Source organism: Jaculus jaculus, chromosome 6, assembly GCF_020740685.1.
Source record: "Jaculus jaculus isolate mJacJac1 chromosome 6, mJacJac1.mat.Y.cur, whole genome shotgun sequence".
Lineage (NCBI taxonomy): Eukaryota > Metazoa > Chordata > Mammalia > Rodentia > Dipodidae > Jaculus > Jaculus jaculus.
The window spans coordinates 6,602,636-6,628,975 of NC_059107.1; the positions used below are offsets into that span (position 1 = coordinate 6,602,636).

At 47.4% G+C, this 26,340-nt stretch overlaps 1 protein-coding gene across 1 annotated transcript in view; it reads right to left on the reverse strand.

The window, feature by feature from the left end:
* Positions 1-26,340, reverse strand: part of Glra1 (glycine receptor alpha 1) — a 75,991-nt gene that overhangs the window by 35,045 nt on the left and 14,606 nt on the right. The window lies entirely within an intron of this gene.

The window sequence follows — 26,340 nt, forward strand, 5'->3', positions numbered from 1 at the left end:
TCGAGAGACTCAATCCCACCCCTAGGAGAACACCCAGCGACACTCTTCACAGAACTCGGACAATAACCCTCCTCAGAAGATGAACTCGGACAATAACCCTCCTCAGAAGATGACTCAGTCGCTGGGAGCTTCTCACTCGGTCACGAGGCCTCAGACTCAAGTCCTCAGCACTCACATAGAATCAGGTATGTTGACGCATATCTGGAATCTGAGCAGTGGGGAGATGGAGACAGAGAATCCCCAGGGTTCACTAGCTACCTGGCTCAACTGAATTGGTAGCTGTGGGGATAGAGAAAGAGATAGGGCACCAGGGAGGCAGAGGAAGAAGGATTGCTGTAAATTCAAGGCCAGCCTGAGACTACAGAGTGAATTCTGGTTAGTGAGACCCCACCTCAAAACAACAACAATTCCCCCCCCCAAAGAAACAAACAAACAAAATCCAGATTCTTAAACCAATGCAGTAGAATACAGCAGAAAGAAATAAATTTATGCATCTTCACCCAGCCACTTTCAGAGGTGGCAAAGACATACACTGGAGAAAAGACTGTATCTTCAACAAGTATGCTAGGAAAACTGGGCATCTCCATGTATAGGAACAACACCAGATCCCTGTCTCTTACCCTGTACCAAAAACAACTCAAAATGGATCAAAGACCTTAATGTGAGACCTGAAACTGCTAAAGGAAAGAACAAGGGAAACTCTTTAAGATATTGGTACAGACTAGGACTCTGTGGATAGGACTCTAGAAGCAGATACAATGAAGGCAAGAATTGACAAATGGGATTGTATTAAGTTAAAAAGCTGCACAACAGGGCTGGAGGGATGGCTTAGCAGTTAAGGCATTTGCCTGCAAAGCCGAAGGAGCCAAGTTCAATTCCCCAGTACCCACATTAGCCAGATGCCCTAGGGGCACATGTGTCTGGAGTTTGTTTGCAGTGGCTGGAGGCCCTGGTGTGCCCATTCTGTCTCCCCCCACCCTCCACTTTCTCTATCAAATAAATAAATAATTTTAAAAAAGCCTCACAACAAAGGGAACATCAACAGAATAAACATTCAGTGATTTCTCAGACAAGGGATTAATAGCTAGAATATATAAAGAACTCAAACTGTGACAATAACCACAATGAATCCACAATTAACCCATTAAAAAGTGAGCAGTCAGGGCTGGGAAAATGGCTCAGTGGTTAGAAGCAATTGCTTGCAAGAGTGGACAAGTAGTTGGGCATAATGGCAGTTTGAATGTAGGTCCTCTACTAACTCAGGCGTTGAAATTAAACCGGTAACTTGGTTCTCCAGCTGCCTGGCTGGAGGAGGTGTCACTGGGAAGCGGTGGCGGGGGGGCAGGCAGCCTGTCCTAGAGAGTGAGTTCCAAGTCAGCCCCAGCTACCGTGGGACACTACTTCAAGATCCCTTTCCCCACAAATGGGCAAATGATTTGAATAGCCATCCCTTCAATGAAGTACAAACCTTTAAAACATACATGAAAAGAAATGTTCAGGGCTGGAGAGATGGCTTAGCAGTTAAATGCTTGCCTGCAAAGCCAAAGGACCCAGGTTCGATTCTCTAGGACCCACATAAGCCTGATGCACAAGGTGGCACATGCTGGAATTTGTTTGCAGTGGCTGGAGGCCCTGGAGCACCCATTCTCTACCTGCCTCCCTTTCCCTCTTTCTCTCTCAAATAAATAAAATAAAAGTGAGGTCAGGGGAAGAGATTGAGTAAAGAAAAGGTGGAGGGAGGGCTAATCAAAATCTAAGAGGATGCAAATAAATCATATGGAATCTCTGGTTTCGGACAATGGAACACTCAGGAGCCATAGATCATTGTTAGAAAATTTTCAGTGCCAGGGATGGGATACCTCCAGTGAGTTGTTGGCCAGGGAGGTCCCTGATGCTCCCAAAACATTATAGGCCATTGCCGAAGCCCTTGGTTTCCCACCAGGAATCGATTGTAAGACCCTATTGCTGAAGACTCCACATACTTGGGCTGCAAGGCCACTGAGAAATCCTGCTGGAACTGAGCTGAGAACCTCCTTCATGTAGACCAGCTGACAGAAAGCTGGAAGAAGCTATTCTACATGTAGTTCAATGGGAGAAAGAGAAATCACCAGTGAAGATACTCAACAGTGGACACTGTAAGCCTTATCATTGGCCAGCCAGCCCAAATGAGCCAATGGGTGCAATAGTGGCACATCTGTCATGGTGGAAACCCACTGCCCTCCAATTGGACTGGAGGCCTGCTCCATGGGGGGAAGCACATCCCTGATACTGAAAACTTAAAGCAGGGGTAGTCATGAGCCCCAGGGGTGTAACATCTGCTGATGTCTGGAAAAATATATACACTATGCTTATCAAATTGCCTAGTAAGCACTTCTCTTAATATTTATACTGTTATATTAACGCTACTCTCACTTTGGGTAGAGAATCTTCTTTTTTCAGATGGCAGTGACTTTGGGATGATTCAGAAGGTATCATAGTGCTGGAAAGAAATGACTGGAGTACTGAGTAACATCTTGATCACACCTTCCAAGGCTCAGGGTCTAATGTGGAAGAGGTGGCAGAAAGAATGTAAGAGCCAAAGGAAGGGTAGGACTCCTTACAATATGTTCCTTCCAGACATAAAATGGCCTGGATATTCATGACCTCATAGTGCCTGACACTACCTACACAAGACCATCATAAGAGGAGGAAAAGATCATGACATCAAAATAAAAGAGAGACAGATTGAGATGGGGAGGGGATATGATGGAGAATGGAATTTCAAAGGGGAAAGGGGGGGGGGGAGGGAGGGCTTTGCCATGGGATACTTTTTATAATCATGGAAAATGTTAATAAAAATTGAGAAAATAAAACAAAGTAAATAAAAATTTGAAAAAAAGAAATGTTCAGAACTTTTAGCCATAGGGAGATTCACATATAAACTTTCTCTCTCTCTTTGTCTCTTTCAACAGGACCTCATTAAGCAACCCATTTTGAGATTGTAGACACGTACTGTTATGTTCAGCTTAGTATAGCCACTAAGGAAGACAGTATGGAGATGCCTCAAAAAACAAAACAAAACAAAAATATCCCAAACACTTACATTAGCACTAGCATATGACCCAGCAGCCCCACTCCTGGATCTACATCTGAAGGCAATGAGATCAGCACACAGAGAGACACCTGTGCACACACCCTTATGGGGCACTAGTCACACCATGCACATGCACATGCACGTACACATGTAAACAAAACAAAACCATGGAGACTTTGGTTTTCAGTCTGTTTGCACATGGCCCAGAGAAGACGAGCTTTCTGAGCGTGCCAAGTCAACCTGTGACTGAAGTGGACGCGCATGCAGTCACCCCAACTTCCACCCCTTCTTCTCCTCCTATCTATGTTGTGTGCCTTTGATGGTGGCCCCATGGTCAGGAGCAGAAGAGCTCGGTTCTAGTCAGTGGCAAAGCTGAGATCTGAACCCAGGATATTAGTGCCATCCAAGCATTTCACCTCCCAGAACTGCATTGAGTGACAGTTCAAGACACCTCAGTGCCATCAGGTACGCTCCCTGCTGCTGGCACGTCTCTGGCGGCTGTAAGTGCCCGGAGCAGGAGGGAAGAGTCCCAGAGGGCAGAAGCAGCAGGCTTTGTCCGCGCTCTGCGGTGTCTACTACCTGCTTTGATCTACGGATTTGATTCGCTGTGCCCAAGTCCAGGGCTGGCAGACTCCCCAGAGCCCTCCTGCTGTCTCCTTGGCTCCAGATGCCCAATTTGTGCTTTGAGCCCTTCCTAAGTCACCACTCTGATTGGCACTTTCTCATCTGAGTATTACACACCCAGTTACCCTTGCTGCAAAGAGAGGGGGAGGTTTGGATCGGTGGAGCTCACTGCTCTACATGTGCTTCAGAGATCACTAGAGCCCAGCACAAGGGGCTGAGGGGCTCAGTGGTTACAGGCCCTTTGCTTTGCAAGGCCCGTCAGAGCCTCGGTTCAATTTCCCATATGCACAGTGCACCAGGAGGCCTGGGGGCCTCTATTCTCTCTCCCCCGCCTTTTCTCTCCCTGCTTGTAAATGAACAAATAAATATGTTTAGGGGGCTGGAGAGATGGCTCAGCAACTACGGTGCTTGCCTGCAAAGCCTAACAACCCAGGTTCGATTCACCAGTACTCATGTAAAGCCAGATGCACAGTGGCACATGCGTCTGGAGTTCATTTGCCGCAAGCAGTTGGAGGCCCTGGCATATGCCCATTCTCTCTCTGTCTATCCCTGCTTGCAAGTAAATAAACAAATATTTTAACAATATGTCTAGGTATGGAGCATTTGCTTGCAAAGCTTGCAGGCCTGGGTGGGTTCCCCAGTACCCACGTGAAGCCTGATGTACAAAGTGGCACAAGCTTCTGGGGTTTGCTTGCAGTGGCAAGAGGTCCTGGTGTGCCCATTCTGCCTCAGAGTCTGTCTGTCTCTTTCTCTCAAAATGAACAATTAATTAAATAAATAAAGTATTAAAAATGCTGAAAGCCCAGCATGAGTTCATCAGCTACTAAAAATGCCAAAGGCAGCTGCCCTCATTGGATGTCTGACATCTGCATCATTGTATCGCTAAACTTCTCATTAGCTGAGCACACTGGGAACTGTAGTTCTCATCTCACAGGGGAAGAGACCGAAATCCAGTGGATGAGAGCTGAAGCCAAGTGTCTGATGCAAGGTCATGTGGCTGGCAGCACTGGAACCCTCACATGGGGTCCAGGACTTCTGGCTGTCAGTTTCACAATCTTGATAATTGTCTTTGTGTGTGTGTGTGTGTGTGTGTGTGTGTGTGTGTGTGTGTGTGTGTGACTATTCATGTTGTATGCACGCATGTGCAGATGTGTGTGCTCTGGGCACATGCATGCAGAGGCCAGAGTTACATCAATTGCTCTTTTGCCTTATTTCCTTGAGACACCGTCCCTCACTGAACCTGGAACCTGGGCCTTCTTTTCGACTAGGCTGGCTGACTGGTGAGTGCAAGGAATCCCCCTGCCTCTACCCACCCCTCAGCACTGGGCTTACAGGCATGCAGGACCACTGCCAGCTTTTCATGGAGGTGCTGGGGATTGAACTCAGGTCTGCCTGCTTGCACAATACGTGCTCTTATCCACTGAGCCCTTTCACCAACCCTCTCTATGTCTTTTCATAAAGAAAGAAAAAGTTTAAGTGACATTCCAACTACTTTATTTGAAACCTCCATTTTAAATCTTTATTATTATAAAGCCTTGTATCTTATTAAATATTTTTAAGTGTTTTAAAATAAAATATTTACTACTTAAATATTAAATAACCTATTAAGTATTTCAAATATTTCTTTCAACATTTTATTTAATATTAAATGTAGAAAAATTAAAACCCCTGTTGAGGCAATGTAGTTGACTGAGGGTCCTGGAACCCTGCTGAGTCATGTGACAGGACGGCTCACAGCACCCTCACAGCCAGTGTCAGGGGAGAACTTTGGGTCAGGACAGTGAAGAGACAGGTGGATTTATAACTGATTTCCAAAGGGCACAAATTGAAGGGCAGATATTAATCTTGGAAGAGTTTCCTTTTATTGCATAGGGCATAGTAGCTAGACAGGCCACTCACAAACTTGGAAAGAAATGATCAAGAAGGCTAAACAGAGGTACCCTGTGCTTCTAAATAAATACATAGCATAGTGGAAGAGACCAGAAAGAATGTATGTCGCTGGGCATGGTGGCGCACGCCTTTAATCCTAGCACTTGGGAGGCAGAGGTAGGAGGATCACCATGAGTTGGAGGCCACCTTGAGACTACATAGTTAATTCCAGGTCAGCCTGGGCCAGAGTGGGCCAGAGGGAGACCCTACCTCGAAAAACCAACAGCAACAAAAAAAAGAATGTATGTCAAAGGAAGGGGAGGCCGGTTTACAATACTGTCTTCCAGATGCAAAGTGGCCTTAATATTCATGACCTCACAGTGACTGACACTACTTATACGAGGCTTGGGTAATAGGGGGAAAAATGATGACATTAAAATAGAAGAGAGACTAGATGGAAAGAAGAGACTGAATAGAAAGGGATGGGGGGCTTACTAGGATGGTATCGTATATATGTAAGTAGAAGATAGATTAATGGGGGTGAAAAGATCAGGGGAAGAGACTGAGTGAAGGAGAGGTGGAGGAAGGGCTAAACAAAATCTAAGAGGATATAAATAAGTTATATGGAAACCTACCTTTTTGGACAATGGAATTCTCAGAAGCTATAGATTGCTACTAGAAAATTTTCAGTGCCAGGGATGGGACACCTTCCAGTGAGTTGTTGGTCAGGAAGGTCCCCGATGCCCCCAAAACTTTACAGGACATTGCCAAGGCCCTTGGTTTCCCACAAGGAGTAGATGGTAAGACCCTGTTGCTGAAGACTCCACATACTTGGGCTGCAAGGTCACTGAGAAATCCTATTGGAGCTACTGAGCTGAAAACCTTCTCCATGTAGACCAGCTGACAGAAAGCTGGAAAAAGCCATGGTGCATACAGTTCAATGGGAGAGAGAGAAATCACCAGTGAAGATACTCAACAGTGGACACTGCAAGCCTTATATTTGGCCAGCCAGGCCAAATGAGCCAATGGGTGCAATAGTGGCATGTCTGCCATGGTGGAAACCAACTGCCCTCTAATTGGACTGGAGGCCTGCTCCATGGGAGTGAATACATCCCTGATACTGAAAACCTAAACAGGGGTAGCCATGAGCCCTAGGGGTGTAACATGTGCTGGTGTCTGGCTAAATGTGTATATTTTGCTCACCAAACTGCCCAGTAAACACTTCTCTTAATGTTCATATATTACTGTTACTCTCACTTTTGGTTAAAGAAGCTTTTCTTTTCAGAAGGCAGTGACCTTCGGAGGACTCAGAAGGCATCATGGTGCTGAGAAGAAGTGACAGGAGTGCTCAGCACTGAAATATCTCTATCACACCTTCCAAGGCTCAGGGTCCATTGTGGAAGAGGTGGCAGAAAGAATGTAAGAGCCAAAGGAAGGGTAGGACTCCTTACAACGTGCTCCCTCCAGACACAAAATGGCCTGGATATCCACGACCTCACAGTGCCTGACATTACCTACACAAGACCATCGTAATAGGAGGAAAAGATCATGATATTAAAATAAAAGAGAGACTGATTGAGATGGGGAGGGGATATGATGGGGAGTGGAGTTTTAAAGGGGATGAAGGGAATTACCATGGGATATTGTGTACAATTATGGAATTTATCAATAACAAAATTAAAAAAAAAGATTAGCTCTTGGTCTCCACAGATTACAGGCATGTATTACCATGTCTAGTGGGGCCACATACATTTTAAATATTTTTTGTTTTATTATTTATTTATTTTTATTTTTACTTTCTTGATTTTTTTTTTTTTCAAGGTAGGGTCTCGCTCTAGCCCAGGCTGACCTGGAATTCACTATGTAGTCTAAGGGTGGCCTTGAACTCATGGTAATTCTCCTATCTCTGCCTCCCAAGTGCTGGGATTAAAGGTGTGAGCCACCTCACCAGGCCATATATTTTTTTAAATTAAGGAAAACCAAATGGAATGTAATTTATGCTAAAGAAATCTGCATTTCTGCACGCGGTCAGGATCACACCCAAAGACAAGGAAGGACCTTTGTAACTAGGAATGGCTCTGAACAGCTTAGTACACCAAGTCTGCCTTCAGAGAGCTGATCTCCTGTGATGCTGACTGTCATAAATATCTAAACTCATACAAGAAAAATCCTGCCTTTGATGTACATTCCTGGAAAATTCACTGTATGCCAAAATTAGACACATAATATTATGTGTTTATACATAAAGAGAGTTCAGGCTCTCAGCTTGGATAATTGTAAACAGGTTTTCCCTTGACATAAACAACCAGTAGGATATTGCAGAATGTTGCACAACAGATGGGGAAAGGCTCAGCAGTTAAAGGCACTTGCTTGTAAAGCCTGCCAGTCAGGGTTTGGTTCCCTGGTGTCCACATAGAGCCAGATGCATAGAGTAGTACATGTGCCTGCAGTCTGAAGTAGCAGGAGGCTCTGGCACAACCATGCTCAGTTTTCCTCTTTCTCATGCACAAATATATATATAATTTATTTAAAAAGGAAGTCTCAGGCTAGAGAGATGGCTCAGTGGTCAAAAGTGCTAGCTTGCAAGCCTGACAGCCTGGGTTTGATTCCCCAGTACCCACGTAAAGCCAGATGCACAAAGTGATGCATGTGTCTGGAGTTCATTTGCTGTGGCAAGGGGACCTGGTACCCCTATATTCTCTTTCTGTGTGTCTATGTCTCCCTCTTTCTGTAAACTAAATAAATAAAAATAATTTTGAAAGGAAGTCTCGGGGCTGGAGAGATGGCTTAGCCTTTAAGACATTTGCCTGTGAAGCCTAAGGACCCAGGTTCGATTCCCAAGTACCCATGTAGGCCAGATGCACAAGGAGGTGCATGCATCTGAAGTTTGTTTGCGGTGACTAGAGGCCCTGGTGTGCCCATTCTCTCTATCACAAACAAACAGACAAACAAATAGAAGAGATTCAGTGGGGAGGGGGGATTTGGGAGGGGCAAAAGGAAGGGTGGCGGAGGGAGATTATGATCATGGTATTCTGTGTATCTGAATGGAAGTTGTCAATAAGAAAGTTAAGAGTGCTGAACCAAACTTGGTTCTGTTATTTCTTTTTTTTTTTTTTTTTTTTTCCGAGGTAGGGTCTCACTCTGGTCCAAGCTGACCTGGAATTAACTCTGTCATCTCAGGGTGGCCTTGAACTCATGGCAATCCTCCTACCTCTGCCTCCCGAGTGCTGGGATTCAAGGCGTGCGCCACCACGCCCGGCCTGAACCAAACTTGGAAATAATGGACATAAGGTCACCCTCCGAGGGATGAGCTAACTCAGAGATGATTATGCAACAGAAGGCTTTGGCAGGGTGCAGCTTCACCCATGGTAACGTGTGTGATTACGTTAGTTTTACGGCCTTTTCTTCTGGATGGCTTCTAGGCCAAATTCTTATTTTATTTGTTTATTTGAGAGAGAGAGAGATTGGGAGAAAGAGGCAGATGAGAGAGAGAGAGAGAGAGACAGAGAGAGAGGGAGAGAATGGGTGCGCCAGGGCCTCCAGCTGCTGCAAACAAACTCCTGACGCACACACCACTTTGTGCATCTGGCTTACGTGGGTCCTGGGGAATCAAACCTGGGAACTTTGGCTTTGAAGGCAAGTGCCTTGACCGCTAAGCCATCTCTCTAGCTCCCATTTTTTTTTTTTCAAGCAAGCTCCTTTAACCATTGAGTTATTTCCTCTGCCCTTTCAGGCAAGGTCTCGTTAGCACAGGCTGGCCTTGACCTCCAGCTCCACTTCCCCCATGCTATGATTACAGATGTTCAACACCACACCTGGGTTTGCGCAGTTCTGGTGGTGGAGCCCTGAACTGTGTGCGCGCAAGGCAGGCATCCTACCAACGGAGCCACATTCTTAGCCCCAAGGCATTTGCTTTCACTTAATAAGTAGAACCCAAATGTGTTGGATTGCATTTACAGAACTATTTTTTAAAATATATTTTATTTATTTATTTATTTATTTGAGAGAAGGGGGGAAAGAGTGAGAGAGAATGGGTGTGCCAGGGCCTCTGGCCACTGCAAATGAACTCCAGATGTGTGCGCCCCCTTTTGCATCTGGCTAACATGGGTTCTGGGGAATTGAACCTGGGTCCTTTGGCTTTGCAGGCAAACGCCTTAACTGCTAAGCCACCCCTGCAGCCTCTTATTCTATTTTTTAAAATGCTTTTAAAATATGTTTTATTTATTTATTTGACAGAGAAAGAGAGAGAAAGAGAGAGAGAGAATGGGTGCACCAGGGCCTCCAGCCATTGCAAACGAACTCCAGATGTGTGCGCCCCTTGTGCATCTGGCTAACATGAGTCCTGGGGAATCAAATCTGGGTCCTTTGGCTTTGCAGGCAAATGCCTTAACCACTAAGCCACCCCTCCACTCCTTACAGAACTATCTGTGAACATATGTATGAATGCGTTCTGTAGTACAAGAAAAGGAAGCTGAGGAAGCAGAATTTGGACTGCCTGGGGACAGGATCACCCCTTCTGGAGGAACACTAGTTTTCTTATCACTGGAAGAGGCTTTCTGAGTGCAGAGGTAGGTGGTGCTTTATGTTGCTCTGGCCTAGAATTTCCAAGCTGGGCTGCTTCCCTTTCTTCTGTTTCTGCACATGCTCAAAGCAACTTTTGCTGGGAGCCCATCCCATGGAGAGTCTGAGCAAATCCCATTGTAAACTGAAATAAACTGGCAGCTTGACTTCTCTGTTCTGGTCTGTGGTGGTTTGATTGCCAAGATTCAACTTTGCTGGATGTGGTCCAGTGGAGACCCATGCTCTGGGGCTGTCACATACTCATGATTGAAGGGCCTTCCCTGGTGGTGAAGTGGGGGACAGCCTTCTAGCAGCTGACCCCGACTGCTCACAGACCCACTTTTCCTGCGGGTTGCAGAATCTAATGGCATTCTGAGGACTTCTTGCTTCTGTCTTCCCCTAGTCTCCGGTGCAGTCACTGAGTGCCTTGAGTTCCATGTTCTCGTGGGTCCCCAAGCGCAAGACTATAGAAGCCGTTTAACGCAGGCAGTGCAGAAAGACAGAGGGGGCGATGGAAATAATAATGATAATAAAAACCAAGAAATTTGTCACCAAAAGTAACCAACCCACAGAATGCCTAGAAAAATCAGATAGGAAGTGAGTGAACTTTATGTTAAAACAACAACTCTGACAAGCCAGGTGCAGGAGCACCGTCTATGACAATGGCACTCAGGAGGTGGACGAAGAGGGTCAGGAACTCAAGGGCATCGTCAGCTCCATAGTGAGTTTGAGGCCAGTCTGGGTTATATGAGACCCTGTCTAAAAGAGAAAGAAAGAAAGAAAGAAAGAAAGAAAGAAAGAAAGAAAGAAAGAAAGAAGCCAACAAAACAACACTTAAACTTTAATGGAAGGCATAATTATATAAATGAAAAGATGTATTATGTTTAAACATTTTTTTCCCCATATATTACTTGCTCTTGTGTTAACCCACAAACAATTGAATCTCAATAAAAATCTGAGGGGATTTTTTTTATCGACCTCAAAAAGTTGGTCCTGAAATTCATTACCAGGTGATCTCCATGAACACATGATACGAGCATGTTGGGAAATGTCACAGTGAAGCTCAATAACTTGTACAATCAGTACGCATTAAGAATTATAATAACAAGCCAGGCGTGGTGGTGCATGCCTCTAATCCCAGCGCTTGGGAGGCAGAGGCAGGAGGATCGCTGTGAGTTCGAGGGCACCCTGAGACTCCTTAGTGAATTCCAGGTCAGCCTGGGCTAGAGTGACACCCTACCTCAAACAAAACAAAACAATACAAAAAAAAAAAACAAAACAAACCACACACGACCAAACAAAAACAAACAAACAAACAAAAAACCAAACACATTATGTCATTCAGACCCAGTTCAGTGCCTGCGTGTTCGCAGCCTGTGCACTTGGCCTTCGGGCTGAAGGCAGAGCAAACTGAGCACAGCCACAATCCATCAAGAAGACAGGAGGAGATAGCTGACTCCCTGTGGGGAGGTGAGCCACCCCTTGGGCAGCAGCCAGGGCCCAGGTGAAGCCACAGAGGAAGTGACCAGAGGATCAAGAGCGCGGCTTCCACAGGGAGCCTGACAACCTGAGCCAGGGTGATGGAGACAGCGCTGAGGACGCTCGACACGTTCCGAAGCAGGGATCCAGAAACTGCAGAGAACTCAACACCAAAGCAGACTTACCACACCCCCACATGGCTCAGGGAATTTTGTGGAAGAGGGGGCGGGAAGATTGTAAGAGCCTCAGGGTGGGAGGGACTGTCCAGAGGCATAGCCCCCCCCATGACTGACTGCCCCTCTCACAGCTCATGATCCCCAAACCCAGTGGCCCCTCAGTGGAACGGGGCAGGGAGGAGGGAAATGATGGTGCCAACACGTGATGTGTCCACAGAAACCTCCTCCTTAATAAAAAATAGAAATAAAAAAGGAAAAAAAAACAGTATAAAACAACACAAAAAAGGTATTGGAACACTTGATACTTAATTTAAAATAAGCCGAGTCAAATAACCAAGAAACACTTTACAGAAAATTAGACTCCAAATGGATTAAGGAGCTGCCGATAGGAAAAGAAACGTGTGTATGTCGCTCAGAATGCCTCATCCACATAGAAGACAGTGCTCCAATTCAGTAGGAACCAAGAGTGCAAAGGACAAGTGACACTCTGGTCCCAATTTGAAAATCACATTTGGTGGATACTAAAGCTTGATAATATGTTGGGCTGGGAAGGATGAGGAGACATGAACATGATTGCAGGGGACGTGAAGGATGGGAACTCCCCCGGAAGGGAGCTGGAGAAGACGGACTGTCACGGTACTTCCATCACGTACGGCTCCTTTGGCTCAGCAGTTCCACCTCGGGCAGATTCTAAAGAAGGGCACGGCAGGGGCCGCCCAGGAGCGCTTGCGGAGGTGTTGGTAAGAGCCAGAGGTAGGCTGGGAGACAGGTGCCTAAATATCCATGCCATGAGATTTTACAGAGATGATACAAAAACTAGAGACAGATAGTATTTTGTTATATATTAAAAATATTTTATTTATTTATTTGAGAGAGAGAGAGGGAGGGAGGGAGACAGAGGGAGAGAGAGAGATTGAGAGAGAGAGAGAGAGAGAGAGAGAGAGAGAGAGAGAGAGAGAGGGAGAATATGAACACATGGGGACATCTTGCCAGTGCAAACGAACTCCAGATACAAGCTCTGCGTTGTGCATCTGGCTTTACGTGGGTACCGTGGAGTTTGAACTTGGGTCGTTAGGTTTTGCAGGCAAGTGTCTTAACCACTGAGCAATATCTCCAGCCCCATATACTTGATGTCATATTAATAAACCTATGTTACACACTCTACCATGTTTCCAAATGATGTGATCTATGTAGAGTTGAGAAGGAGAGAGCTGGTTGCCGTGGTGTGGAGGGAGACGCGCAGTCGCAGTGAGAGCAGGGCCAGTGAGTGGACTGCAGGAGCCCGTGGACACCAGGAGCTGTGCGTGCCCCACCCCGTGCGCCACCAGCACTGGGGGACTTGTAGGCTGCACGTGAGGTTCTATTTGTGGCAGTTAAGTGAGAAAATAAGGGGACTTGCAGAGGAGGGCCAAGCAAGCACATTCTTAGCTCTCACTCTCTTTTCTGTATTAGAGAGAGAGGGAGAGAGAATGAATTCCAGATGCATGCACCACTTTGTGTATCTAGACTTATGTGGGGACCTACATGGTTCCTGAGGGATTGAACCTAGGCCATCAAGTTTTGCAAACAAGCTCCTTTAACCACTGAGCAATATCTCTAGCCTCCTTTCCTCTCCCCTCCCCTCCCCTCCCCCCATCCTCTCCCCTCCCCTCCCCTCCCCTCCCCTCCCCTTCCCTCCCCTCCTCTCCTCTCCTCTCTTCCCCTCCCCTCCCCTCCCCTCCCCCCATCCTCTCCCCTCCCCTCCCCTCCCCTCCCCTCCCCTTCCCTCCCCTCCTCTCCTCTCCTCTCTTCCCCTCCCCTCCCCTCCTCTTCCCTCCCCTTCTTGCTCCTCCCCTTCCTTTCTCTTCCTTTTTTTTGTTGGTTTTTCGAGGGAGGGTCTCACTCTGGTCCAGGCTGACCTGGAATTAGCTATGTAGTCTCAGGGTGGCCTCGAACTCTCAGCGATCCTCCTACCTCTGCCTCCCAAGTGCTGGGATTAAAGGCATGCGCCACCACACTCGGCATCTCTTCCTTATTTTTTTGAGACATGTTCTCATATGCAGCTAGGCTAGCCTTGAACTCATGTATCCTAGGATGACCTCCAACTTGCAGTGACGCTCCTGCCTTAACCTCCTGAAGGCTGAGGTGTGCAACACCACAGCCAGCATTTGTGGTGCTGGGGACTGAACTCAAGGCATCATGCGCACTATTCAAACATCTTACCAATTGAGTTATGTCCCCAGCTCCTCTTGTTCTCTTTTCTGTTGACTTATGTAAAGAAGATCACTTGCTTTTTTGTTTGTTTGTTTCTCGCTTTAGCCCAGGCTGACCTGGAACTCACTATGTAGTCTCAGGGTGGCCTTGAACTCATGGTGATCTTCCTACCTCTGCCTCCTGAGTGCTGGGATTAAAGGCGTGCGCCACCATGCCCAGCTTGACATTACACACACACACACATTCTTATGTATTTCAGGCTGCCCTTGAATTTGTTATGTATTAACAGTGACCTCATCCTGAAAGTTCTTACCCTCATGCCTTGGCTTCCTGAGTGCTGTATGGATCTCAGACATTCACTACCATGGCCAGTTTACATGGCAATGGGGATTGGACTCAGGGCTTCATGTATGCTAGGAAGGTACCCACTGAGCCACACCAGGTTCCTGCTTTCTCCTGTCTTGAGGTCTGGTTTGCAAAGGATCAAAAGACGTATGGCCAAGGTCTTTTTATGAAACACATTCTGACAAAGCTGAACAAATCCCGCCTCGCCTCTGGTAGACAAATCTCGGTGCGGAAGACCCGATGACGTGGTGCCCCTCTGTCACCTCCCTTCTGCTTCATGCTCAGCAGATGAGCGGGGCTAAGGAGAGGAAACCAGGAGCCAGGGAGGTGGCCTGGGCACCATAACTGGCTGTGCCTCAGCCAGCTGCTCTGGACCTCACTTTCCTCGTCTATAAAGAGGAACTATTGTGTCACCAGAGATAATTCCTGTAGTTCTCTAGCCAGTCACCTGGCTTTCAGAAAATACTCAAATGGACTTCTGGTTAAGATGGTGGCGTAGGTACCACGCCAAAGCAGCCAAGGGGGAAAAAAAACCAAAAAAACCCACACACTTTTACTAAAAATACACACTTTTACTAAAAAGTGAGGTGTATAGGAAATTGGAGCAGCAACGGAGAAGTAGAAGAGATCCAGAGCATCCAGAGCCCGCACAGGTAGGCAAAAGCGGCTCCGGCAGCTCCGCCAACCGTGGCGGCGGCAGCGCAACAGAAAGCTGCCAGACTTGGCTCCAGCCGCAGGACAAGCCAGGTGCGGGTGCTTCCCTCACACCGTGCTCTCCGCAACTCGGGAAAAGTGAGGGGAGAGCGGCAGCGAGCAGCAGAGGAGCAGACCGCGAGGTAGAAGAACACGTGGAGCAGCGAGAGATCCAGAGCAGCCGCGGCTCCCTCCCCTCCCCCACCGCCTGAGCCCAGCTCCAGCGAACACAGCAGCGGCCCGGGACCCGGCCACGCCAACTTGAGCTGACAGCGGGACCCAAGCAGGAGCAGAGTTCGGCAGCAATATCAGTGGCTCCGGCACTGGTAACAGCAGCCCCAACAGCAGCAGACCTAGTAGCGGCAGCATTGGCAGACCCAAGAGCAGCAGCAGACCCAGGAGCAGCAGCTTCAGTGGCAGCAGAGGCAGTGGACACAGCAGTAGCAGCTTCAGCAGCAGCAGTGGCTCGATAGTGAGAGCTGCAGCAGCAGAGGCAGCAGCAGCAGTGGACCCAGCAGCAGCAGCTTCAGCAGCAGTGGCGACAGACCCAGCAGAGGCAGCTCGAGCAGCAGCAGTTCCAGCAACGGGGGTGCTGATCTGCAAGGCCACAGTTGCCAGGCTCAGTTTGCCCTGCAGGAAAAGCCAGTGCCCAGCTCCAGAAATCAGAACAGCAGTCTGATGACCCAGGCAGCAACTTGACTGAGACCAAAATCATCCAAGGTAACTGGGATTGCACCAGGGAAGGGTCTCACTTGGTCGCAAGCTGACTTGGATCCCTCAACAGACCAGAAATCTTAACCTCTATGTTGATAGAGGATCTGGTTGTTATAATAACTACTCTGGCATACATACTTGGGGCTGTTTTTGATTGAATGGGTACAGTGTTTAGTTAACTTTTAGAATCTACCTGTATTTTATTCCACTCAGCCTACTTGAATACTCCCATAGCAGGGAAACTCAACCCCTAGGAGCATCTTTGTAGATACTCTGAGAGTCCTAAGAGCCACACCTAACACCTTAAGCTCCTACCCTGAAAATATATAACATCAAATCAATTAATACAGCTAACAATACCCAGCTAGCTAGAAAATCCAAGCATTAACTTAATCCAAGATGCAAAAATATATACATTGTAACACAAGAAACACTAAAAGCAAGACCATATAAATCCACCTAAAAGTATTAATGCATCAGAAATGACCTCCAGTGAGAATGAGTTAGAGGACATGCCTGAGAAATATTTCAAAAGAATGATTGTAAATATGTTCAAAGAAGTCAGAGAACAACTCAAAGGAGTCAAAGAGGAACTCAAAGAGGAAATCAAAGGAATCAAAGAAGATGCAGGATACCAATTTCATGAAATAAAGAAGGCAATACAAGACATAAATAAAGAAATAGAAATAATAAAGAAAAACCAGTCAGAATTACTAGCAATGAAGAACACAGTTAATGAAATAAAAAACTCTATAGAAATCTCACCAGTAGAATGGATGAAGGAGAGGACAGAATATCTAAGCTAGAAGACCAGGTGGCAGATCTAATACAGTCTACCAAAGAGAAAGACAAACTTATAGAAAAGTATGAGTGGGAATTTCAAGATATTCGGGACACTATGAAAAGATCAAATATAAGAATTCAGGGCATAATAGAAGGAGAAGAATTCCACTCCAAAGGCATAGTAGGAATCTTCAACAAAATCATAGAAGAAAATTTCCTCCAAATTGGGAAAGAGGTGCCAATGCAGACACAGGAAGCCTTTAGAACCCCAGCCAGACAAAACCTGGAAAGAAACTCTCCTTTCCATATTATAATCAAACTTCCAAACACACACACCAAAGAAAATATTGAAAGAAAATACTCAAATGACCACCCTACTCCCAATCCCCACACATGAAGTTATTTTGTTTTCTGGGCAGGAAATATTGAGGTTGGATCTCTCTGTAGCCTAGGCTGACCTAGAATTCACTATGTAGTCTCAGGTTGGCTTTGACCTTACAGCGATCCTCCTACCTCGGCTTCCCGAGTGCTGGGATTAAAGGCATGAGCCACCATACTTGGCTAGAGCTTCTTTTTTGTTTCTTTTGGTTTATGTGCATATGTGGAGACTAGAGGACAACCTTGGGTGTTCTCCAGGCAGATCTACCTTTTTTGTTTTGTTTTTTGAGGTAGGGTCTCACTCCAGTCCAAGCTGACCTGGAATTCACCATGTAGGCTTAGGTTTGCCTAGAACTTGCAGTGGTCCTCCTACCTCTCCTTCCCAAGTGCCAGGACTAAAGGTGTGAGCCACCACGCCCAGCTAACTTTTCACTTTTTTTATTAGAGAGAGAGAGAGAGAGAGGGAGAGAGAGGGGGAATTGGCGTGCCAGGGCTTCAGCCATTGCAATTGAACTCTAGATGCTGTACCACCTCGTGCCTCACCATATATTTTTTTTCGAGGTAGGGTCTCACTGTAGCTCAGGCTGACCTGGAATTCACTATGGAGTCTCAGGGTGGCCTTGAACTCATAGCGATCCTCCTACCTCTGCCTCCTGAGTGCTGGGGTTAAAGGCGTGCGCCACCACGCCGGGCACTTGCCTCACCTTTGCGCATCTTGGTGATGTGGGATCTGGAGAGTCGAACCAGGCTCCTTAGGCTTTGAAGGCAAGCGCCTTAACCACTAAGCCGTTTCTTCAGCCCGTTCTCTCACTGTTCTTTTTGTCACTGTTGAACACATGTTTTGAATACCACCTTTGTGTCACTGACAGTTCTTTCATGGGCTGTAACACGATTATATTGCCAAATACAAAAATTCCTCAGAATTGCAAGATGGTGCTGTCACGGTGCTTCACATGATGCGTATTTGCTGCCGTGGCCGTCTCTCCGCGTGCGCTTCTGTGGTTTTTCTCATGCCCTGGGCTTGTCTCTGCTTTTTTGGTCTAACAGGCTCCTTGAAGGCAGGCGCTTACTATCCACTGCTGGCATTTTCTTTTTAACTTCGAATCACATGGGAGGATTAGAGTTCCTTCACACAGGGCTATGTAATTTTGTTCGGATAATGACGTGGGGGCAGTCGCACATGTCACTTGCAGGCCATAAGCATTTAGTTGCTTATTGTTATGGATTGGATTTGTCCCTCCAAAAATCCAACAGTGACGCCCTAGGATGGGTGACATTAGAAAGAGATCTCTCTGTCTCTTTCTCCCTCTTCTCTTCTGTTCTCCCCTCCCCTCCCCTCCCTTCCTGTTTCCTCCCTTCCTTCCCCTTCCCTTCTTCCCCCTCTTCCATCTCTCCTCTTCACTTCTCATCTCTTTCCTCTTCTTCTCTGTCCTCTCTTTTCCATTCTTATTCTTTTTGTTTGCCTTCCCAACCCCAGAGAAGAAGATATCTGTCTACAAGCCAGGAAGATGCCCTTACCAGAAACAAACACACGAGTATGTGGGGACAGCTGACTCAGACCTCTGCCCCACATGTAGTACAGGCAGGTCCTCAATAAATGGAGTGGAAAGAACACAGGGTAAAGCGAGAACAGTTAAAAACACTAAGCAACTAGGAAAGTGTCTCCTTTTTTCTTTCTTTTTTCAAGGCAGGGTCTCATTCTAGCCTAGGCTGACCTGGAATTCACTCTGTAATCTCAGGGCAATCCTCCTACCTCTGCCTCCCAAGTGCTGGAATTAAAGGCGTGCACCACCATGCCTGGGTCATTCCCCCCCCCCCAATAACTAGGAAGGTGTCTCCTGTTTTCTGTGGTTGGGAGGTGGGGCCTGGGGAAGTCCTTAGGTCACTGCTGTGCCCTCAAAGGAGAGTGTAGGACCCCTTCTCTCTGTTCTAGTTGTAGACACACCTTTCATTTCTACACAAGCATCCACTACGATGGGCCACCACCTGCCGCCTTCGTGAGGACTGAGCCAGTGCTTGCACCTGAGCTCCCACACCGCGTTAAATGAACCCTTTCTCTTTAAAAATCGGGTTGCCTCAGGCTCAGGCATCTTTAGTAAGGCAAAGTCAACTAATGCTCCTAGTCTCCCTCTGGTTTGGGGACTCTACACCTTGTCCCCTCATGTCTACAAACAAGACCAGGTTTGCGCACTGTGCTTGTATAGCTTGCCGTCAATCACCAGGGCATGATCTCAGCATGTTCCTCCACGTTCCAGGACAGCCTGGCCCTTGGCACAAGAGGCTGGAGCAAGCGTCCTAATGGAACTCAAGCCCAGGGATGGCAAAACACATCCCCTCCATGTCTCCCTCACATGCTGAATTTAGTTCCATGCATTCCCACTGCTCAGTGCTTCATTTAAGTGCTTTTCATTTATTCGCATGTGTACACACTTATGTGCTCAGGCACAGACGTATGACAGAGATGTTCATGTGCCTTAAATCTACCTTCACATGCAAATTCCATATGCAGATACGTGCGTTGAAATAATAGGCTTCCCTTCCATCTGCTGTCATTCATGTGTGCGCATGCATGTGGGTGTGTGTGCATTTGCATGTGTCTGTGAAGGCCAATGGACAACGTTGAGTGTCATCTTTAGGACTGCTTTCATTTTTTTTTCTCTAGAAAAATTATTTATTTGTTTTGTGAGATAGAAGGAGAGAGAGAAAGAGAGAGAGAGAGAGAGAGAGAGAGAGGGAGAGGGAATGGGTATGCCAAGGCCTTTTGCCAGTGCAAATGAACAAACAAAGTCTAGACACATGTGGTACTGGGCATCTGGGTTTATGTGGGTTCTGGGGAACCAAACCCAGGCTGGTAGGTTTTGCATCAAGCACCTTTAACTGCAAAGCCATATCTCCAACCCTGTTGTTCACCTTTTGTTTTCTTTCTAGGTAGGGTCTCACTCTGGCCCAGGCTGACCTGCAACCCAGTCTGTAGTCTCAGGATGGCCTGGAACTCACGGTGATCCTCCTACCTTTGCCTTCTGAGTACTGGGATTAAAGGCGTGCACTACCGTGTCAGCATAGTTTCTCAATGCACTGTAACTCACCAACGAGGCTAGAGTGGCTGGCCAGTGAGCTCCAGGAGCCTTCCCATCTCCGTATTCTTAGTGCTGGCATTATATGTGTGCACCACCACGTCTCATGTTTTCACATGGGTTCTGTGGGTGTAACTCAGGTCCTCATGCTGCAAGGCAATTACTTTATTGGCGGAGGGATTGCCCAGCCCTGCTTTCACTCTTCAGTACTTTTACCTGCCTTACACCTGTTCTCACTCATGGGTACACACCCATACCTACACATTTCCACATCTACACATCTAACCCAGAAACACACGCTCATAGCCATGCTCCACGTGTCCACACAGATTTCCCTTTGATGTTACCTGTCTAGAGAGGGTGTGAGAATTGGTGTACCAGGGCCTCCAGACACTGCAAACAAATTCCGGATGCACATACCACTTTGTGCAGCTGGCTTTACATGGGTATTGGGGAATTGAACTTGGGTCCTTAGGCTTTGCAGGCAAGTGCTGTAACTGCTGAGCCATCTCTCCAATCCACATGTCTAAACATATTTAAACTGGTACACACACACGTGCCTGTGTGTGCATCCACATGATCACATAATTCCCCAATACACACATGTCCATGCACACTTCAGTCATGCAGGTGTTGTGATCCACGCATGCACCCTTATGAACACACGCGCCTGGACCAGCTCAGAGATTTCTCTTAGAGTTCCAGCAGGTTCTCTCAGTCTGGATCCCCTCCGTCATCTCCTTCCTCTACTCCTGTTTCTGCTTCTACCTTCCAAGACAGTCCTTGGGCTGGTCCGGTGAAGGACAAGCAGCCTTCTCCCTCCCCTTGATGAAAAGGACGGAGACTATTGTGGTTTTGCTGAGCAACTCTCTTGCTCTCAGATCTAATAAAACTGGGCCCCAGAGGAAGAAGGGAAGGAAAGAAGGAGGCAGGCAGAGGCTCTCCAATGGTTCTGGAGGCGTCGTGCCCTCCTGCTGCTATTGGTTCTAACATGGGAGTGTGTTCATGCTTCTGCCCTTCTCCGTGTCTAGTCCCCTTTGTATGACACAGCCCTGTGCACCCCAGACAAGTGCAGTCCTCTCTGGTCTCAGTTCCATGTCTGTTCAGTGACTTCCCTTTCAACCCTGATCCTCTAGAATGAAAGGAGACAGGCAATGTCTGGATAATCCCAGCCATCCAGGAGAACGTGTGCTTTGGGACAAGGGAGACCTGACTTTGCATGTTGCTGCCGTCCACTTACTGTCTGTGTGCCTTTAGGGAAATAACTTAATTCAGGCCCCCAGTTTCCTTGATTACGAAGAAGAACTGGAGATAGCTTTTCTGACCTCCCGGGGGCTGCTGGGAGATGGAAGTGCTCTGCACACTGCCCGGCACATAGCAGCTTCTCAAGGTCCTCCCCAAATGAGCTGTTGCTCCTGTAGTTATGTTGATAACATGTGGTCCGGATCCCCAAACTCCATGAGAGGTGAGGAAGGTTGTGTGGATGGGAAGGTGGCCCAGAGGATCTAGAGGCAGAAGAAGGTAAAGGGGGGGGGGGACCCCTGGCTGCTGCACAGAGCACTGGCCTGGGCTTCTGTCACACCATCTCAGTGCCCTGTGTGTTCGCTTGAATAGATGGCCCCAATATATTCAGTGTTTTATTAGCTTGTGGTGTGGACCTGCAGCCACCTGGCTGGAGGCGGTGTCACTGGGTGGATCTTAGGGTCCAGCCCTCAGGTGTGCTGGTGGGTTTGAGATTCAAATCTAAAGATATGCAAAGTGTGCCTAGCGGGAGTTCCTGAAGTGTGCTGTGCTGTGTGGCTTTTGGCTTTTGGCTTCTCTCCCTGCTTGGCACTTCTGCCATTATGGAACTTCCCCTGGATCTGTAAGCTTTAATAAATATCCCTTCCTCCATAACTGTGCCTGCTCTGGAAGTTCATCTCAGCAAACTGGGAGCTGTCGACTACGCCATGTGACTTTGTATAAGTGACCTCCCCATCCTAACCTTCAGCTCACCTTCAGCCACCCTCTGCAGAATCAAGGGCTGGATTCGGCTATTTCTGTAGGTTTTCTTTAGGTCTGGGATTTAGATTTCTTTCTGAATCATATGCAAGGTAAATTAAACATGAATATCAATGATTAAGACACTAGTAACTAAAAGTTACAGCACTCTGGGGTATATGAACTGGCCAGGGGACACCCGTACCTGTTTTGGGTCCCCCTTAATAAACAGGAAGCCAAGGGCCCGTGGGCCACTCTTGGAAGCCCGTTGTAGCTGTCTCTCACTTCTGCACTGAAGATCAGTTCTATTCATCCCTGAGAACTTGGTGTGTGTGTGTGCGTGTGCGTGTGTGTCTTTCTGCTGTTATCTCCATTGTGTGATTTCTGTTATGCCCTGATGCGCTGAGCCTGGTGTGCTGTGGGGTTTATCTTCCCACTTTGGGCCACAGCGATATTGCTGACCGAGGACGCTGAGATGATCCCAGGCGGCACCACTGATGGGAGTGAGTGTCAGGCCTTGTCCCTGCACAGTCGCTCTCTGGCCCGGTGCTGTGAGTCTGCAGGTCTCAGTTTCATGGCATCCACTTCACAGACGGGTTCTAAGACCTGGCCTGGAAAAAGAACCGAGCACCAGGGCGGGGACGGGCTGGGAGGGCCACACGGACCTCGGCAGCGATGGCCGGCTCGCGCACGTGCTTTGGGCCGAGCCGCGGGCTGACACTGCGCATGCTCCCGCTCCGCCCTGGCTCCAGGCCCCACTCTGCCAGGAGGTTTGCGCACACGATCCTGCCCAAGGTCACAGAGCTGAACCTTGGGTTTTGTCTGGCCTCGGAAGATAACATCCTAATCACTCCGCTCCACTGGCTCCGCAGAAAGCAGAAGGCAGCAGGAGCAGAGCCTGGAGAGGGAGACAAGAGACATGGGGCCGAGGAGAGGCCAAGGCTCTGCAAGGTACAGGGTGGCTCAAGACCACACGGTGGAGCCAGCACAGGGTTGAGGCTCCAGGGTCAAGTTTCTACCACTTCCTCCAGCGTCAGAAGCTCTCAGCGAATGCTTGCATTGAGATAACAAGCTCCGGCCTACACCACAGCTAATAAGCTCGCGGGGCCAGCATGTTAGTCACACTGGGGTTTTGCAGACCAGGAGACAGAGGTACACGGCAGGGCAGCAAGGTCTCCAAGGGGAGCAGCGAGCTGGGTGAGTCAGGTTTTTACCCTGCACAGGCAGTAAATGGTAGGCTCTTAATTACTCCAAGAATTTGCATTAAAGAGAGCTCTGTTTGATTAATATATAAGAAAGCCCTCCCTCTGTCTGCGTGTCTGTCTCTCTCTGTGCTTCTTCCTCTCTCTCAAATAAATAAATAAAAATAAAACATAAAAACATTGGGAAAAAAGGGTCTGGAGGGATGGCTTAGCAGTTAAGGTGTGCACCTGCAAAGCCAAAGGACCCAGTTTCGATTGCCCAGTACCCACATAAGCCAGATGTACAAGATGGCACATGCGTCTGGAGTTTGCAGTGGCTGGAGGCCCTGGCGCATCCATTTCTTTCTCCCTCCCTCTCTCTTTTAAATAAATAAATAAAAATATTGAAGGAACAAAAAGAAAGCCTGTGTGTGTATATGTGTGTGTGTGGGGGGGGCGTGTGTGTGCATGCGTGTGCACTGGTGCACCTGTCCTCAGAGATTTGGCTCCTTTCCATAAGCAGGTGGTCCAGTCCCTGCCTTGCTTCTATAACCAGCTACTATTTAAGAATTAGAATGGAAGTTACCAACACTTGCTGCCTAGAGGTCATGACAAAGCCACATGTTACTGTGTTTCTTGTCTGGGAGGACAGGAAGCAAAGCGGGTGTGGGGTTGTCTCATTTATGGGGGGCTGGAGAGATGGCTTTGTGGTTAAGGCATTTGCCTGCAAAGCCAAAGGATTCCAGTTTGACTCTCCGGGACCCACGTAAACCAGATGCACAAGGGGCCGCATGCATCTGGAGTTTGTTTGCAGTGGCTGGAGGCCCTGGTGCACCCATTCTATCTCTCTCCCTCTCTCTCTCTCACATAAATAAATAAAATATATTAAAAAAAAGAGTTCATTTATGGTGTACAAAGACTTGGTAAGTTGACCTGGATCCTCAGTGAAAAGTAGCCATGCTTGCTTGTCCACCCATAGGAGTGGCCTGTGGGCTTCTGGAAGTCTCACCAGTAGTCTTTAGAGTGTACACGCAGCATCTTTTTGGCCCTATCACGACAAATGTCTTTGTACAAAACAAGTTCTGGAACCTTTGCCTGGTGACCCCCAGAGCTCAATGATTTGTACTGAAAGGTTGAAACGCGTGTCTGTGAACGCTGAGCACTGAATAATGGGGCGAGGCATCAAACAGCATGTCTGGGGCGGCATATTTGTTCAATGAAATGACTGAGTGCCTGCAGTCGCACCCCGTGGTGGCTTCAGGAAACAAGACAGGATTCCAGCCTGCTGCAAACTTACATTACAGCCACGGGAGGGACAAACAAACGAATGGCACAGTTCTAAGTGTGATTGTGGGGAATGTAAAATGTGCCATGAAGATTCACAGAAGGGACTCATCTTGTCCTTGAGTGAAGCATGCCTGTGAACTCTCACGCACGTGCACTCGTACGAGAGTGGGAAGAGGCTCCCTGTGGAGTCGTGAAGGGGAGTGGGAACTGGTAAGGGAGGGGAGGCTGGGCTGGGTGCCCAGTGGCCTCAACAGAGTCTGTAAACCTGTGGGAAAGGACAAAGAAAGAGTGGGGCACCTGTGTCTATGTGTGTGGGTGCAGAGGCATAGAGACACAATGTCAAAGGGCCTTCTAAGCTCTAGAAATTAAGTTGCCTGTTGAAGGTGATGGGGTTCTGGGGGAAGGTTTGAGCAAGGGTTATGTGTACTTAGGAGGTAGGCTGGAAAGGTAGGGTAAAGGGATGTGGGAGAGGGAAGACACCCCTTCCTCTCACCCACTTGGACCTGACAAATTTTATTGCTGAGCAAGAGTTTCAATGCAAGAGAAGGCAGAAGGAGTGTAAGAGCTGGAGGATGGGGAGGAGTGCTGTGGAGTGCTGTGTTCTGGACATGACAGGCTGTCACACTCAGGAATTCGTAGCACCTGTGGTTTCCTGTACGAGATCGAGCCCATGAACATTCCATTCTGGATCCGGGAGAGGCTCCTCTCTCCCCGAGGAGCTATCGGCTCCTCGGTTCATGGTTGCTGGGAGGGGGAGACATTTTCTTCAGTGGTGGAGCCATGGGCAAGTTACCCAAGCTCTGACAAATAACCCTCCACTCATGCTCGACCCTAATGAAACTCAGTGGGTCACTAAAAGAGAGAGAGAGAGAAAGATAAATAAAAGGAGGCCTAGTTGGGAAGAAAAAGTGTTTGGCAAGAGTGTGAGGGGAACAAGAGATAGCAATGGAGGCAATGTGGTAAAATACAGTGCACGCATGTAAAGATTGTAAGCAAAGGCTCTAACCGCTAACCGTCTCCCCAGCCTACATGTAACAATTGTCAAGAATCAAATAGAAAAACTTTTACAAATGAACCCTTAAAATTTCAATGTGGTTGAGTGGAGACTACATAGAAACTGTACACAGGGCTGGAGAGATGGCTTAGTGGTTAAGGCACATGCCTGTGAAGCCTAAGGACCCAGGTTCGATTCTCCAGGTCCCATGTAGGCCAGATGCACATGGTGGCACATGCATCTGGAGTTTGTTTGCAATGGATGGAGGCCCTGACATGCCCATTCTCACTTACTCTCTATCCCTCTGTATCTAATAACTAAATAAAAAAAATCTTAAAAAAAAAAAACTATACATAAACACCATTCTCCCTGAAAATATCACAAGATTGTTAATGCAAGTAGTGAACCATGCTCAGGATAAAAACCCATGTCATAATCTCTTTGTGTGACCTACGGAAAGCAAAGTGATTTGAATTTTTATGTTTATACATGGTTTCCTCTTAATTACATTTTTTTCTCATCAATAAGCCTTCTCAGTGCCCTCATAAATCACTCCATAATTTCATTTGTATAAACAAAGATCCCCCCTTTTTTCAGGCAGTATCACATTCTAGCCCAGGCTGAACTGGAGCTCACTCTGTAGCTCAGGCTGGTGGTGAACTCACCACAATCCTACCTCAGACTTCTCAGTGCTGGGATTTAAGGAAGGCAAGAGCTGCCACACCTGGTTTTTAAAAAAGTGTCAGAAAAATTTCTATTGATTTTTTTCACTCAACTGTATTTCATATCATATCTATTTTTATTTGGGTTTTCACAAATTTGCTCCTAGAGAAGAAAGGAGTTACAGTTCATACATATCCATATCAGGATTCACTCACTGACTTCTCTGTCTCTATTTTTTTTTTTTTCAAGGTAGGGTCTTACTCTAGCCCAGGCT